Here is a 5,000-nt window from a genome sequence, read left to right on the forward strand (position 1 = left end):
CCCGCTTTGGGCTGCATTCCCAAACAACCCGACTCCGAGAAGACCCGAAGCGGCCAAGGCAAGCGCCCCTATGGGCCTAACACCCGCCGTAGGACGAGGCCTCGATCAGAAGGACACCGGCGCTCGCCGTCAGCCGCACTGGGACTTCCGTACGTCACAACTCGGCGCGCTCAAAAAGCGCGCAGATTCGACGCTGGACTCTTCCCGGTTCACTCGCCGTTACTCAGGGAATCCCTGTTGGTTTCTTTTCCTCCGCTTAATAATATGCTTAAATTCAGCGGGTGCTCTCGCCTGAACTCAGGTCGTATGTGTCAAGCGGGCCGCTTCTTACACGGCCCGCTGGCATCGCAACACTATGCAGGCGAACAGCCTGCTTTGAACACTCTAATTTTTTCAAAGTAAACTTATCGGCCACCGCCGACACTCAGTCAAGAGCACCGACGGAGAACCGAAGGTGAGGCGAACGCAACCAGTGACACGCCTTGCGACGGACCGGCGGCGCTCGCCCAAAATCCAACTACGAGCTTTTCAACCGCAACAACTTTAGCATACACTGTTGGAGCTGGAATTACCGCGGCTGCTGGCACCAGACTTGCCCTCCAATGGATACTCGTTAAGAGTTTTAGGATGTACTCATTCCAATTACAGGGCCTCGTTAGAGTCCTGTATTGTTATTTTTCGTCACTACCTCCCCGTGTCGGGAATGGGTAATTTGCGCGCCTGCTGCCTTCCTTGGATGTGGTAGCCGTTTCTCAGGCTCCCTCTCCGGAATCGAACCCTGATTCCCCGTTACCCGTTATCACAAAGGTAGGCACGTAGCGTACCTTCGACAGTTGATAGGGCAGACACTTGAATGATACGTCGTCGGTGCAGAGACCGTACGATCCGCGTGGTTATCCAGAGTCATCAAACGTCACAGGACGAACCCGGTCGGTTTTGATCTGATAAAAGCGCGCCTCCCGAAGTCGGCGCTTAATGCATGTATTAGCTCTAGAATTACCACAGTTATCCACTTCGCTCACGAGACCAAATAAACCAAGACTGATTTAATGAGCCATTCGCAGTTTCGCTTTACGAGAACTCGTACTTGCACCTGCATGGCTTAATCTTTGAGACAAGCATATCACTACTGGCAGGATCAACCAGATAGCTGCGACAGCTGCGCTCGGCCCTTGCTGGGCCGCCCGGCGCGTGCTCGTCGCATTCGTTTAAGACCGAGGCGATCGCCTGCGGCCGTACTCAGCTTCGACAGTCGCTGGCCGCGACGTCCACGCTCTCGCCGGCAGTGCCAGGCGGAGCGATTTGCGTTTTTTCTTTGCTCGCCCTCTCTCGGGCTCGATCCATTCAGTTTCGCACAAACAAGAGCTCTGCCGGCCGCCTGCAGCGGTGCCTAAAACCCGGTCATAACAATGCGACCGTTCTGCTAGGCCGACAAGCGCTCAAGCCAGACGCTCGATCGAACGCCCCCTACATATTAGTCGAGACAACGGCTCGCTCATTAGCATCGCGTTTGTACTTTAACTTTTTTCGGCTCGGCTTCTTTCGACGCCGATGCCGGCGACGCAGCACTCTCTCGCCCGCCAGCCACCGAGAGATGTGTGCGCTCCGACCGGCCCCGCACGCCGCTCTTTCTTGGCTCATTCGAGTTTACTGTCTTTCGCTCTAACATGCCTTACCTAGGGTTAGGTTAGTATGCTTGCACGTTTGTACTTTAACTTTTTTCGGCTCGGCTTCTTTCTTGGCTCATTCGAGTTTACTGTCTTTCGCTCTAACATGCCTTACCTAGGGTTAGGTTAGTATGCTTGCACGTTTGTACTTTAACTTTTTTCGGCTCGGCTTCTTTCGACGCCGATGCCGGCGACGCAGCACTCTCTCGCCCGCCAGCCATCGAGAGATGTGTGCGCTCCGACCGGCCCCGCACGCCGCTCTTTCTTGGCTCATTCGAGTTTACTGTCTTTCGCTCTAACATGCCTTACCTAGGGTTAGGTTAGTATGCTTGCACGTTTGTACTTCAACTTTTTTCGGCTCGGCTTCTTTCGACGCCGATGCCGGCGACGCAGCACTCTCTCGCCCGCCAGCCACCGAGAGATGTGTGCGCTCCGACCGGCCCCGCACGCCGCTCTTTCTTGGCTCATTCGAGTTTACCTTTTTTTCGCTCTAACATGCCTTACCTAGGGTTAGGTTAGTATGCTTGCACGTTTGTACTTTAACTTTTTTCGGCTCGGCTTCTTTCTTGGCTCATTCGAGTTTACTGTCTTTCGCTCTAACATGCCTTACCTAGGGTTAGGTTAGTATGCTTGCACGTTTGTACTTTAACTTTTTTCGGCTCGGCTTCTTTCGACGCCGATGCCGGCGACGCAGCACTCTCTCGCCCGCCAGCCACCGAGAGATGTGTGCGCTCCGACCGGCCCCGCACGCCGCTCTTTCTTGGCTCATACGAGTTTACTGTCTTTCGCTCTAACATGCCTTACCTAGGGTTAGGTTAGTATGCTTGCACGTTTGTACTTTAACTTTTTTCGGCTCGGCTTCTTTCTTGGCTCATTCGAGTTTACTGTCTTTCGCTCTAACATGCCTTACCTAGGGTTAGGTTAGTATGCTTGCACGTTTGTACTTTAACTTTTTTCGGCTCGGCTTCTTTCGACGCCGATGCCGGCGACGCAGCACTCTCTCGCCCGCCAGCCACCGAGAGATGTGTGCGCTCCGACCGGCCCCGCACGCCGCTCTTTCTTGGCTCATTCGAGTTTACTGTCTTTCGCTCTAACATGCCTTACCTAGGGTTAGGTTATTATGCTTGCACGTTTGTACTTTAACTTTTTTCGGCTCGGCTTCTTTCGACGCCGATGCCGGCGACGCAGCACTCTCTCGCCCGCCAGCCACCGAGAGATTTGTGCGCTCCGACCGGCCCCGCACGCCGCTCTTTCTTGGCACATTCGAGTTTACTGTCTTTCGCTCTAACATGCCTTACCTAGGGTTAGGTTAGTATGCTTGCACGTTTGTACTTTAACTTTTTTCGGCTCGGCTTCTTTCGACGCCGATGCCGGCGACGCAGCACTCTCTCGCCCGCCAGCCACCGAGAGATGTGTGCGCTCCGACCGGCCCCGCACGCCGCTCTTTCTTGGCTCATTCGAGTTTACTGTCTTTCGCTCTAACATGCCTTACCTAGGGTTAGGTTAGTATGCTTGCACGTTTGTACTTTAACTTTTTTCGGCTCGGCTTCTTTCTTGGCTCATTCGAGTTTACTGTCTTTCGCTCTAACATGCCTTACCTAGGGTTAGGTTAGTATGCTTGCACGTTTGTACTTTAACTTTTTTCGGCTCGGCTTCTTTCGACGCCGATGCCGGCGACGCAGCACTCTCTCGCCCGCCAGCCACCGAGAGATGTGTGCGCTCCGACCGGCCCCGCACGCCGCTCTTTCTTGGCTCATTCGAGTTTACTGTCTTTCGCTCTAACATGCCTTACCTAGGGTTAGGTTAGTATGCTTGCACGTTTGTACTTTAACTTTTTTCGGCTCGGCTTCTTTCTTGGCTCATTCGAGTTTACTGTCTTTCGCTCTAACATGCCTTACCTAGGGTTAGGTTAGTATGCTTGCACGTTTGTACTTTAACTTTTTTCGGTTCGGCTTCTTTCTTGGCTCATTCGAGTTTACTGTCTTTCGCTCTAACATGCCTTACCTAGGGTTAGGTTAGTATGCTTGCACGTTTGTACTTTTAACTTTTTTCGGCTTGGCTTCTTTCGACGCCGATGCCGGCGACGCAGCACTCTCTCGCCAGCCAGCCACCGAGAGATGTGTGCGCTCCGACCGGCCCCGCACGCCGCTCTTTCTTGGCTCATTCGAGTTTACTGTCTTTCGCTCTAACATGCCTTACCTAGGGTTAGGTTAGTATGTTTGCACGTTTGTACTTTTAACTTTTTTCGGCTCGGCTTCTTTCGACGCCGATGCCGGCGACGCAGCACTCTCTCGCCCGCCAGCCACCGAGAGATGTGTGCGCTCCGACCGGCCCCGCACGCCGCTCTTTCTTGGCTCATTCGAGTTTACTGTCTTTCGCTCTAACATGCCTTACCTAGGGTTAGGTTAGTATGCTTGCACGTTTGTACTTTAACTTTTTTCGGCTCGGCTTCTTTCGACGCCGATGCCGGCGACGCAGCACTCTCTCGCCCGCCAGCCACCGAGAGATGTGTGCGCTCCGACCGGCCCCGCACGCCGCTCTTTCTTGGCTCATTCGAGTTTACTGTCTTTCGCTCTAACATGCCTTACCTAGGGTTAGGTTAGTATGCTTGCACGTTTGTACTTTAACTTTTTTCGGCTCGGCTTCTTTCTTGGCTCATTCGAATTTACTGTCTTTCGCTCTAACATGCCTTACCTAGGGTTAGGTTAGTATGCTTGCACGTTTGTACTTTAACTTTTTTCGGCTCGGCTTCTTTCGACGCCGATGCCGGCGACGCAGCACTCTCTCGCCCGCCAGCCACCGAGAGATGTGTGCGCTCCGACCGGCCCCGCACGCCGCTCTTTCTTGGCTCATTCGAGTTTACTGTCTTTCGCTCTAACATGCCTTACCTAGGGTTAGGTTAGTATGCTTGCACGTTTGTACTTTAAAACTTTTTTCGGTTCGGCTTCTTTCTTGGCTCATTCGAGTTTACTGTCTTTCGCTCTAACATGCCTTACCTAGGGTTAGGTTAGTATGCTTGCACGTTTGTACTTTTAACTTTTTTCGGCTTGGCTTCTTTCGACGCCGATGCCGGCGACGCAGCACTCTCTCGCCCGCCAGCCACCGAGAGATGTGTGCGCTCCGACCGGCCCCGCACGCCGCTCTTTCTTGGCTCATTCGAGTTTACTGTCTTTCGCTCTAACATGCCTTACCTAGGGTTAGGTTAGTATGTTTGCACGTTTGTACTTTAACTTTTTTCGGCTCGGCTTCTTTCGACGCCGATGCCGGCGACGCAGCACTCTCTCGCCCGCCAGCCACCGAGAGATGTGTGCGCTCCGACCGGCCCCGCACGCC

At 53.5% G+C, this 5,000-nt stretch overlaps 1 non-coding gene and 1 pseudogene across 1 annotated transcript; both read right to left on the minus strand.

Moving 5' to 3' along the window:
• Positions 1–305, minus strand: part of LOC144430909 (large subunit ribosomal RNA) — a 3,694-nt pseudogene extending 3,389 nt beyond the window's left edge.
• Positions 306–545: 240 nt separating this feature from the next.
• Positions 546–1,146, minus strand: LOC144430901 (small subunit ribosomal RNA). The gene has a single exon (XR_013479807.1). It is a non-coding gene; the product is annotated as a small subunit ribosomal RNA (ribosomal RNA).
• Positions 1,147–5,000: the final 3,854 nt, after the last annotated feature.

Source organism: Styela clava, chromosome 12 (assembly GCF_964204865.1).
Source record: "Styela clava chromosome 12, kaStyClav1.hap1.2, whole genome shotgun sequence".
Classification (NCBI taxonomy): Eukaryota; Metazoa; Chordata; class Ascidiacea; order Stolidobranchia; family Styelidae; genus Styela; species Styela clava.